General features: G+C 37.6%; 1 long non-coding RNA gene across 1 annotated transcript in view; it reads right to left on the bottom strand.

Annotated features, from left to right (window-relative positions):
- Positions 1–503: 503 nt before the first annotated feature.
- Positions 504–12173, bottom strand: part of LOC149124557 (uncharacterized) — a 28458-nt gene continuing 16788 nt past the window's right edge. The window contains exons 2-3 of the long non-coding RNA XR_016213737.1: positions 6705–6758; positions 504–695 (exon numbers count right to left, since the gene is read on the bottom strand). This is a non-coding gene — a long non-coding RNA (uncharacterized LOC149124557). The remainder of the gene's footprint in view (positions 696–6704; positions 6759–12173) is intronic.

The following is a 12173-nucleotide window of genomic DNA, read 5'->3' as shown; positions in this document are numbered from 1 at the left end:
AAGGCACTGTGATATGGAATGTGATATCATCCCAAGCAGAGACTTAACTATTATGGAAAACTCTCACCTATGGGTCCTGATTTTCAACTGCAAAAGTAAAGATAATATTCCAGAACTTAATAGAAAACCTGTATGTAAGAAACTTTAAAAAATATATACATTTTCACATAACCTATATGTCAGCTGACAATATGTTAGCATATAAAACTTAGTAATTTCAAATACCTCAGCTCTCTTGCCTTTAGGCATTCTTCAAACGTGAGACATTTCAATTCAAAAGTATATATTTTTGGAAACAACTGATCATCACCCTAGAAAATACAGCAGACACTTTGTATATTTAAGGTAGAAAATTTCAAACTATTCTTGCCTTGAATAACCTTTGCAGAAAGAAAATGATTTTTAGCATCTTTGGCGAAGAGCTGCAAGTGAAAAGCTTTACTTCTCTTTGCAAAAGGAAAGGAAGTTTTTTTTTTTTAAAGATTTATTTATTTGAAAGTCAGAGTTACACAGAGAGACGAGAGGCAGACAGAGAGGTCTTCAGTCCGATGGTTCACTCCCCAGATGGCCGCAAAGGTTGGAGCTGCGCCCATCCGAAGCCAGGATCCAGGAGCTTCTTCCAGGTCTCCCACGTGGGTGCAGGGGCTCAAGGACTTTGGCCATCTTCTACTGCTTTCCCAGGCCATAGCAAAGAGCTGGATTGGAAGAGGAGCAGCCGGGACTAGAACCAGTGCCCATGTGGGATGCTGGCGCTTCAGGCCAGGGTGTTAACCCGCTGCGCCACAGCGCCGGACCCGGAAAGGAAGTTTATAAACCTCAGAGTTCTTGTTGTAGGGCTCTGTCTACCATGGCAAGGGTCATCTCAGACATTTGTTCTAGAATGCTAAAGGATTAAAGATCTGATATAGTTTGTATTCTATTACAGTCATCACTAATTTCTATAGATGTTGAGTGTCAAAATCATTATGAAACAATACTAGAAAAGATAAAACACACACAAAAAGTACTCATTTCATCTGCAATGGTATTAATTGCTCTAGGACACTAGAAGAAGAAATGTGATGTTTCTTCATCTTTGCAAAAGAAATCAAATTCAGTTTGCTGGTCAGTGAAAGGATCAGTGACATAAAAGTACAGGTACACACTGGGTTACACCTCAACCTAGGACTACTATTGTGCAAGAAAACTGGAAGGAAGCCTAAGGTTTGGAGAGAAAATGACTTTGGCTCTAATTGTTCAGGACATTCTTTCAGTTGTCATGTAAAATATGCATCTTACTGACAAATGTTTAAAAATATCTGAAGGCCAGAATTTTAAGAAAGTATCAGAGATAACTAAATAGGCAATTGCCAAGAATTGGGTGAAAAAAGTTTAAAATTATGAAAATGTAATACTATATAATTAACAAGTAATTTAAGAAAATCAATTGCTCTACTCCTGAGGGGGCAAATGAATTAGTATCATTTGTGTACTTATTTCTGTTTAGTAGGATGCAATAAATAGAAGGATTAGGGGATATATATGAAATTCTATGTACTAAAAAGATAATAAAACTTCTGTAGGAATAAGTCACTTTGATTATCAGAACATTGTTTACCTTGGGTTTTGACCATTTATCATTATTTTTAGAAACAAGAACAATTAGACCAACCATATTCATTTTTTGAAAAAATAAAACACAGCCTTGAAAAATCAAAGAATCATGGAGATGAAGGAAGCAATTGTTTATAAATAAAAATTGAATTAAAATCAATGAGCATAGATTAGAATAGATGGATGTAAAGCTATGCATAAAAGTTTTTTATTGCTCATGAGACTATCACTAATTACTTGTATTAATAAGAATTTTATTTCTTATTTTAATATTAGAATTCACAAGATTTCTAAAGTATTAGTAAACCTGTTAGATTTGCAGATGTCGCTAAATCTTTTGGTGACTATGAGACATTAGTAGCAAAATCTAAAGATCAGAAAATATTATGTGAATGTATAGAGGAAAAGCACATGAACTGAACAGTAGGTAACAGATATCATATCAAATATATATATGTGTGTGTGTGTGTGTATATATATTTCTATTTCACTCTAGTTTGTAAAGAATCAAGCTTAATCATATACCAAGATAAAACTGCCACTGTGTGCTTTGCCTTAAATATATTATCCCAAAATGTCTGGACCCTGAGAAACATAAATTAGTGGCTTTTTTTTAAAATGCATTTACTTGAAAGGCAAAGCAACAGAGAAAAAAGGATACACACAGACATCGAGACAGAGACAGAGAATGAGTATCTTCCAAACACTGTTTTACTCCCAAATGCCCACAACAGTCAGAGCTGGGCCAGGCTAATCCAAGGAGCCAGGAACTCCATCCAGGGTCCCAAACACTTGGGCTGTCTTCTGCTGCCTCTCCAGGAAGATTAGCAGGAAACTGGATTAGAAACAGAGTAGCTGGAACTGGAACTGGCACTGTGATATGAATTGCCAGCATTGCAAGTGGTGGCTTCACCAGCTGTGCCACAATGCCATCCCAGATTGTGTGTTGAATACAAAATAAAAAATACTCTGCATATCTATAATAAAATATGATAGGCATTTCTGCAAACTACACATTAGGCAAGAAAACACAACACTAAGAAATGGCTCTGCAAATTTGAATGTATTATTAAGGCAGTAATCTCTGGCTGATAGATGATGCTACACACAGCAACACATCATTGCCCATATAGTGATAACTTCTTGTCATTGACTGTGCATCAAACTTACTTGTGGCCCTTTTGAAAGGTTCAGATATTTTTCCATATTAGAAACACAGTAAGTTAGAGTATCCTGGGAAGTGGCAAGGATGTCCATATTCATATTACAAATGATAATCATAGGTAGAATATGAACACTTGCTTATCACTTACTAGTTCTTATTAAAGTTTGAAGAAGTGGGATGAGATTAATTATCTGCATCTTTGTGGACTAATGAGGACCAGGGTTTCCATCTGTGTGTATGTGTTTACCCCCAAAAACTCAGGAACACTTCACACTAGTTTTCAAAATGTATGTATTAAATGAATGAATATGTTTAACAGTGCCTTCTATTGGCCTCAGTATCAAGCCTATGAAATACTGCATCTTGCAGTTTTTAGGAATCTTAAAAGGCATGTGATGTAATCCTAGGATGGAGTAAGGACAATGAGGATGCAAGTTTATGTTGTCTCAAGTCCATTGTGCTGCCAATGTCAGCCATACTCTTTTTGATAGCAAGACCTTAACAAAAACTGCACTTTCTTATCACAAAAGCTTGAAGACTCATGAATTATGGAGTCAAAAATGCTTCTCTGTAACTAAAGATTTTTTAAAAAAAGTTGGAACACTTCAACCTAGAGAAATAAAAATCAAGAAGAAATGTTGTAAAATCTATAAATTCAAAAATATTATGAGAAGATGGACATGAAAATTTTCAATAATCTAAGAACATTTTAAGAGACTGCCCCCAGAAACTCACAAAAGACAGTTTTTAGGACTAATAAAAGATACTTCTATTTTACAGAGTTAGTTATAAAACTTTGGAACTCAAAACTCAGGAAATGCTTCATATTAAAAATAAATGTGTGGAAACTAGGGAAAATTCCATAGGTGATGGAAACATAATTTAAAGGTCTAATAGAAGTTGAAGGCAAATATGAATTTAAGATCAAACTTTTTTAATGAGAGACTTCAATCTTTTAAATAGAGTCCAATTTATTTTAAGTTCCTGAAATCTCAATATTCTACCTACTACCTAATTTTTTGTTTCAAACTGGGGTTTATCGTAATTATTGTTCAAGTAGAAATGCTACATTAGTGAAAGACTACAAATGCACATTATACTTGGGTTAACATAAAAATGAGTAACTATAATCTAAAATGTATAAATTAATAAAATTCATAGTTAGATTTTTTAAAAGGCAGGGCTCTGTATACTTTTATTCTACACCTGGAGCAAATTTTCACCCCAAGAGACATTTCACATGTGCTGGAGAGTTTTGATTGTTGTAACTGAGGTGGAGGGTATAATTGCCATTTTGTGAGTAGAGGCCAGGAATGTTGCTCCCACAATGTATGGAATAGCACCCACAACAAAAAATAATCCAGTCCTACGTTAGGCAAGATTCCAAGATGTTCCTGGTAACTGAACACTCTCCCCCGTGTGAACACGCTAGATAATCCCTGAAATGTCAATCTAGATGTTGACTGTTACATGGCCCAATTGACTTTGAAGTGGGGGAGATAATCAGACTTAGCCCTGTAAAAGAACAGATTTTTTTTTTTCTTAATGGTCACAGAAAAGAAAACTAGAGATTCAGATCATGAAAGGGACTCAACAGGAGGGAATTTGTGGTGGAGAGTTAAGGATCTTGGGATCAAGGATCCCAGAGGGGACTTTGGAAAGCAAGAGCAGTCTCTGGATAATATTCAAGAAAACAGGGACATGACTTGTTCCACAACCACTGGAACTGAATTCTGGCCTTAAGAGATGAATTTAGAAGGATTTAGATGATGAATTTAGATGGATTCAGAAGATGACTTTCAGCATAGTGCAGTCCAAAATAAGAGCCACAACCCCGTCTTGGGTTTCTGATCTTCAGAACTGTGAGTCAATGAACGGGTGTTGCTGTAAGTTATGGAATTTGTGATTTGCTGTGTAGCAATAGAAAACAAATACAGACCCAACCCGCCCAGAGTGCCAAGTTGAAAAATGCCTGTGAAAGTGTTCCGGTCTAGCTCTTTCCAAGTTAGAATTAAAGAGATGTTACTAGGGTTGCTTTCAAAGATATGAACATAAAATTCTCCCTAAGAAAATAACATTAACTTAAATCAAGTTAAAAATGTTTTGCTACTGTGGGATATCTTTGAAACTTTAATATTCAAATTACACTTTAAAGTTACAGAAGAGGGGTTGGTTATACAGCAATTCTAAAGTCCATTTGAGTAAATATTGTTCATAGCAAACACTAACATCATTTGATCCCAGGGTATTTTAGGATCCAATTAGAGTACAAATTAGTAACTTAAAACAATTTTATAACTTCCTAATATCAACACAAGTAAAATACACTAAAACAAACATGTGTTATCTTTTGTAATTTAGACTATTTCCATGATTATTCCTTTTGATCATTTATTACTATAGATGTGTCAGGATAGGATATATCAGATTGAAGGCCTTAATCTGCAGAGATATTCTATGTAAATTTTAATTATTTGTAAAGGGGAAGTGCTGGCACAGAGAGATGCATGTAAGACATTACCTCAAATCCTACTTTTACTAGCTCTGCAATTGCCTTGATTCTAAGGTCCTTTTTTTTTTAAACATCTCTATGGACCTGGATAGAATATTATGCTTTTCCATGTTAGTAACATTCATAAATTGTCATTCTACCTGTTATCCTAGAAATTTGGGGTGGGTCAGATATTTGCTACAATTGTGCAATTATCTGTTACCATTCTCTCAACTTCTTGGGTATACACTGTGTTTCAAAGGTCTCATCCCCATACCCTGCTGTTATCTGAGGATCTTGCTTGTCTGCACACTGATATTTGCAATTGTAATAAACCAGTGGGTACCATCTCTTTTATTTCTGGGTTCCACATTTTTCACTTGCAGTAATGCCTATTTCTCCCAGCCCAGGATCCACCTCTGTGTGTGCCTGTAGTTTGAGAGGTGGCCCACCTTTAATAAATATTACACCATAGATAGTAACCAGCCACCATGGGGTTTGGATTCAAGCTATGGGAAGACTTTTTTTAATATATAGAAATGACTTTAACAATAATTTAAGAGAAAACAGCAACTCTTTGCCAAAATAGCTTTTAGCATTCCTTCAAGTATCTATTCCTTCAAGTATACGCTAGGTCTGGTAGTATAAAATAATTATATTTCTAACAATTTCATTATCACCTGTTAGTTTCCCAGTAAATATAGCTAATATTTTAACTACATGCTATTGTTTCATAAATTATTATTTCAGCTCATCTCATTGCATGTCTTTCATAAACACCACTTTAGAGGATTGTTTATATCCACTCGATACAGAAAATACCTTAAAAATGTAGAATGGATTCATGAGATTAGAAATCATTTTTATTCTATGCATTCCTTGCTGATGATTAATCTTCATAAGATTGGGTTGAGCCTGCTGTCTAAATACTAATTACACTTACTGAATTGGGAACAGTTGCTCTCCTTCTGGCAATGAAGTATTTCCATAACTTAGACTAACTGGCCTTTACAGTTTGATCTCTCATTACTACCAGATTGGCATATCTGTTATATGTAGCCAAAATAAATTTTTCACCATTTTATACTCTTGATATACTCATATAAATATTTATATTTATTGTTCTCCTTCCTAGGATAGCTTTCACTAAAGTTTTTCTAGGCTATATTACATTAACGCACACTCTCAAAATTTAAGTGATATAACTCAGTATGTTTATTTCTTGCTAGCACTTCTTGACAATGCAAGGCATGTGGGGCTAGGGTAGGAGCTGAGGAACAGAGGGAGTACTTTGTTTCACCAACTGTCTAAGATAGAATCTGAGGGAAACTATGCAAGTTGTTTAGTGCATACGCTTTCTCAGCAATAAAATGGGAACAAGACTCTATACCTTTACAAATCTATACTAAGCACTGAATATTGAAAGCACTGATCAGTCGTAAAGAGAACACTTACTCTCTTTTATTCTCTCCGTGTTCCACTTCCTCTCTCCCCTTCTCTACTGAATACCTGTAAGAAATAAAATCAGTCCTCATATTTCCATATTTCTGGTATTATTTTTGCCTATATTTTAAATGCTTGCAGCCACAGCATATATCTTTTCCATTCTGTGTCTGCTAAAGCACCTGGATATTGCCACTAGATTTTCAACAGTACTTCTGAAATATTTAAAAATATTTGAAAATCAGAGTGACAGAGAGGGAGTGAGAGAGAGAGAAGGTGGGGGGAGTGAGTGAATAAGTGAGAGAAAGAGTGAGAGAGGGAGAGACGTCTTCTATTTGCTGGTTCACTCCCCAAATGCCTGCAACAGGTAGGACTAGACTAGGCCATAACCAGGAGCCAGGAACTCCATCCATTTTTCCCACCTGGATGTGGCAGGGATGCAGCTACTTGGGCCATCATATAATACCTTCCCAGGTGCATTAGCAGGAAACTGGGTTGGAAGCAGAGCAGATCAGACTTGAACCAGCACTCCAATATGGATGTAGGCTGGCAAGCTTAGGCTAAACTTGCCATAACACTGGAACCCCCCACATTTTTTTTTTTAATTTGAGAGGCAGAGAGAGAAGGAAAAAGAGAATAGGAGGAGGATGGGAGGAGAAGAGAGGAGAGTAGGAAAGAGGAGGGGAGAGGAGAGGGAGAGGAAGAAGAAGAGGGAGAGGAGAGGGAGCAGAGAGGGAGCTGAGGTGAAGGGGAGAGGAGGGGGAAAGGGGAGGGGGAAAGGGAAGGGGGAAAGGGGAGGAGAGGGGAGAGAAGGGAAAAGAGATCTTACCCAGTGGTTCACTCCTCAAATGTCAGCAACACCCAGGGCTGAGCCAGGAGTCAGGAATTCAATCCAGATTTCCCATGTGGGTGGGATTCAACTATTGAGCAATCACCATAGCCTCCCAGGGTGCACATTTCAGGAAGAGGGACACAGGAGTGAAGCTGGGACTAGAACCAAGCACTCTGACAGGGGATGCAGGTGGGCATGGGATACAGCCTAACCACTGCACTAAATGTCCGCTTCAAACAGTACCTTGGGAATAGAGAGACTTTATGATTATTCAATACTAGCATGGCTTTGTAAGCACTATCTGAAGTCCTATATCTGTATATAATCTGAAATTGAAATAGAGCAATGCATTTGGTTTTTTAAAGAATCCAATGAGGGGCTGGCGCTGTGGTGCAGCGGGTTAATGCCCTGGCCTGAAGCGCCAGCATTCCATATGGGCGCCGGTTCTAGTCCCAGCTGCTCCTCCTCTGATCCAGCTCTCTGCTATGGCCTGGAATAGCAAAAGATGGCCCAAGTTCTTGGGCTCCTGCACCCATGTGGGAGACCCGGAGGAAGCTCCTGGCTCCTGGCTCCTGGCTTCGGATCGGCGCAGCTCTGGCCATTGCGGCCATCTGGGGAGTGAACCAGTGGATGGAAGACCCCCCTCTCTCTCTGCCTCTCTTCCTCTCTGTATGTAACTCTGACTTTCAAATAAAAATTAAATAAATCTTAAAAAAGTATCAGATGAGATATAAATGTGTAACTAACTTTAATCATAACTTTTTCCTTTTATAGGCCTGGATTTTTTTTTTTTTAAATGGAAGTTTGTAGAGTGAAAAACTTTAAAAATAAGCATGGGTTCTGGTGTATGGTGGTTGCCTAATTTATGAATAAAATGGGTGACCCATTTTCAGAGAAATTATACACAGATAATAGTTATATGTCTATAAAATTACAAATAAGCATACTTTCTTTTGTCAAGAGAGTTTTCAGAGTATCATAAAATAAATTTTAAAGAAGGATTATAGTTTGAAAGAGTGAAAGAGCAAGCAAGTGAGAGAGCAAGAGCAGAAAGAGATGGGCCATCCGCTGGTTCATTCCTCAAATGTCTGCAGTGGCCAGGGTTGGGCCAGGCCAAAGCCAGAAGTCAGGAATTCTCTCCTGGGCTCCCAGGAGCCCAAGCACTTGAACCACCTTCTTCTGATCTCCCATGTGCATTATCAGGGAGCGGGATGGGAAATGGAACAGCCAGGACTGCACTCATACGGGATGCTGGCATTGCCAATGGTTTCTTAATATGTTGGACCACAACATTGGCCCCAGGAAAAAAGTTAAACTTCTTCAACCATGTATGTTGTGAAGAAATTTAACAATATTTGGATTTTTACACTTTTTTTCTTGCCATTTAATAGACACTAATACAGTGGAGAAAGAAATATTGTAAAGTCATTTTTTTAAGATTTATTTTATTTGAAAGACAGAGTTACCGAGAGGCAGAGAGAGAGAGAGAGAGAGAGATGTCTTCCATCCGCTAGTTCACTCCTCAGATGGCTGCAACAGCCGGAGCTGTGCTGATCCAGAGGCAGAAGCCAGGAGCTTCTTCTGGGTCTCCCTTGTGGGTGCAGGGACCCAAGGACTTGGGCCATCTTTTACTGCTTTCCCAGGCCATAACAGAGAGCTGAATCAGAAGAGGAGCAGCCAGGACTTGAACCAGCGTCCATATTTATTTTATTTTATTTTTTTTTGCCAGGCAGAGTTAGACAGTGAGAGATAGAGAGAGAAAGGTCTTCCTTCCGTTGGTTCACTTTCCCAGTGGCCACCATGGCTGGCGCTATACTGGTAGGAAGCCAGGAGCTGGGTACTTCCTCCTGGTCTCCCAAGCAGGTGCAGGAACCCAAGCACAGAAAGTCATATTTCTAAGAGTACTATCATCAGTATTTAAATGGCTTATTGAAATATCTGTATTGTGGAAGGCACTTGGATTGTATTCCTGACTCTTTTCATTCAAAAATGAAAATATGAAAAGTAGGGGCCGGCGTGGTGGTGCAGTAGGTTAATTCTCCACCTGCGGTGCCAGCATCCCATATGGGCACTAGTTCTAGTCCTGGCTATTCCTCTTCCAGTCCAGCTCTCTGCTATGGCCTGAGATAGCAGTGGAGGATGGCCCAGGTCCCTGGGCCCCTGCACCCACATGGGAGACCAGAAGGAAGCTCCTGGCTCCGGCCATTTGGAGAGTGAACCAACAGAAAGAAGACCTTTCTCTGTCTCTCCCTCTCAGTGTCTGTAACTCTACCTCTAAAATAAATAAAATATTTTTTAGAAAAAAAATGAAAAGTAATTACTCATTTTAATATAGCTGCCTCACTTGTAACGTGCACAAAATCAGATAAAATATGTAGTTCTTTGAAATGCAAAATATGTTATTGCTGCTATACCACTGTTTCCACAAATTAGTTTTCATCAACAATTGTTAAATAAATGGATTAATACTAGTAGACTTTTTCTTAAAGAGAAAAAAAAAATATGCTACTAAGATTTGGTCTAGAACAACAATGAAAAATTCTTAGCTGCACAGCTGGTTAAGTATGTACATTTGTTTACACATATACACTATCACTCAAAGTTGATGGAAGAAAAATCTTATTCTACTTAATGCATTCAGAACCATTTTAGGGTGAAATACATATTTTGAGAAAATATTCTATTTGAAATATGTATTTGCCTTATAAATCCCTTGCTTCTTGATAGTCTAGGTGTCGACCAATTTTTCTGTGGATTTTTTGACTCATAAAAAGCTGTAAATTTTAGAAAAATGAGAGCATGATGCTAAGACAAATACACCACAAAAGTATGAATAAGGGAAAAAACGCACTGTTTCAGCACACTCTGAATTTATGGAACTGTTTGTCCGGCTTGTAAAATCCTATTTTTTATGGAATAGAGAATTATTGCTGCTATAAGAAGTAACAAAATGGCTACACGCCTGTGGAAAATATAATAAGGACATTTGGGTTAAGAAAATAATAATATTCAAAAGATTTCACTGTGAAGGTAGGAAAAGTTATCCCAGCTTTCTTCCAATAAAATGAGACTGAATACTGTGTTAATGATAAATAAATATACCAATTTGAATGCTGCCACACACTAGTATAATCTCTTTAAAAAGACTTGCCAAATGGTCTGTGTGCAACAATAATTAAAACCATTTCAGAAATTCTGTGACTTTTATCTTGAAAATCACACCCATTGGCCTAATTTGGGTTGAATTTTAAATATTCCTATGACTTTAACTTGTTACATAAAATTAAACAAAGATTACAATGTTAAAGAAAAACATGTATACTATCCTGTGCTGGCTGCCCACACAATATCCATTCTGTTCCTTTTTTTAACTAATAGAAACCCAATTCTGCCTGGTAGTAATGTACCCAGCTAAACATTTGATTTCCCTGGCTGCACCCATATAGGTGTGGCCTAAGTGACACATTTCTGGCCAATGAAATCTAAGTGGAACAATATTAGGCATGGCACCCAGAAAGCTGTTTATTCTTGGATTAAAAGAGACAGATTTAGCTATCATTCCCTTTTTACTCTACCCCTTCCACTTTCATCTTCTAAAATGTCTTTGTAATGCATAGGAGTACAAATGCCAGGTTGCAATTGAGGATAAAAGTCACATTTCAAAGTTTGCAGACCCCATAGGTAGTATGGTGCCTGAAGCACCAAAGACATCTTAGGGCCACTGCCCTAGTCCTGGATTTCTTATTACAGGGAGAAAATAAATCACTTTTTCAATGTTCCCTGCATCCTTGCCCTCATGCAGTGCTACACACAAGAAAAAAGGGAGGAAAGAGCATTGAGAAGATGGCAAATTCATGTTGTTGACAAAGAGGAAGTGAAAGATTTTAAAGGACACATTATGCACCTTATCTTCTTGTTCCAAAAATGCTTTTCAGAGTGTGACTTGAAATCATCTGCAATCTAGGCTGGAAGGAGGAGTAGAGGAAATGATTAAACAGCACATGAAGCCAAGTCTGCCTTCTCTTCTTACGTCTGTGAGAATCCTGGTATACAGTCACATGTCCACCAGTCTGTAAGAGTGCTTCGGTACCAAGTGTCTCTAATTAGGTACCTTGTGATTCCAACATGTTTGGGTTTTTGTTGCTAAGGGGGAAGGATATTACACAGAAAAGTGTCAGGGTATCACTGTAATATTAATCTCATCAAATGAGTATTGTTTTTCTACTTTTCTATGGAAAATTGAGGGGAAAATATTTATTTTACTCAGGTGGATACTTGTCAATCTATGTCTCACAATTTTAGATCATGATCTCTGGTTCACAGAATTAAATTCCAAATTCCAGTTAGGACTGGATCAATGTTCATGAATTCTTGAAGTAGGGAAAGGTGACCTGTTTTTATCTCCAGAGTACTGATCAAACAAATGTGTTTATATTCATATTCATTCATTCTCTCTCTCTCTTCCCCCCCATCCCTCTCCCTTTCCCTTTCCCTCTCCCTATCTCTATTTGTGGTCATTTTCTTTGGGACAGTTCTAGTTTAATTTTTTGGGGGGTATTTATTCATTTATTTGAAAGGCAGAGTTACAGAAAGGTGGAGGCAGAAAGAGAGAAAGGGAGAAAGAGAAAGAAAGAAAGAAAGAAAGAAAG

Source organism: Oryctolagus cuniculus, chromosome 9 (assembly GCF_051225735.1).
Source record: "Oryctolagus cuniculus isolate XC-2025 breed Fujian yellow rabbit chromosome 9, ASM5122573v1, whole genome shotgun sequence".
Lineage (NCBI taxonomy): Eukaryota > Metazoa > Chordata > Mammalia > Lagomorpha > Leporidae > Oryctolagus > Oryctolagus cuniculus.
This window is presented reverse-complemented; position numbering and strand designations above follow the sequence as displayed.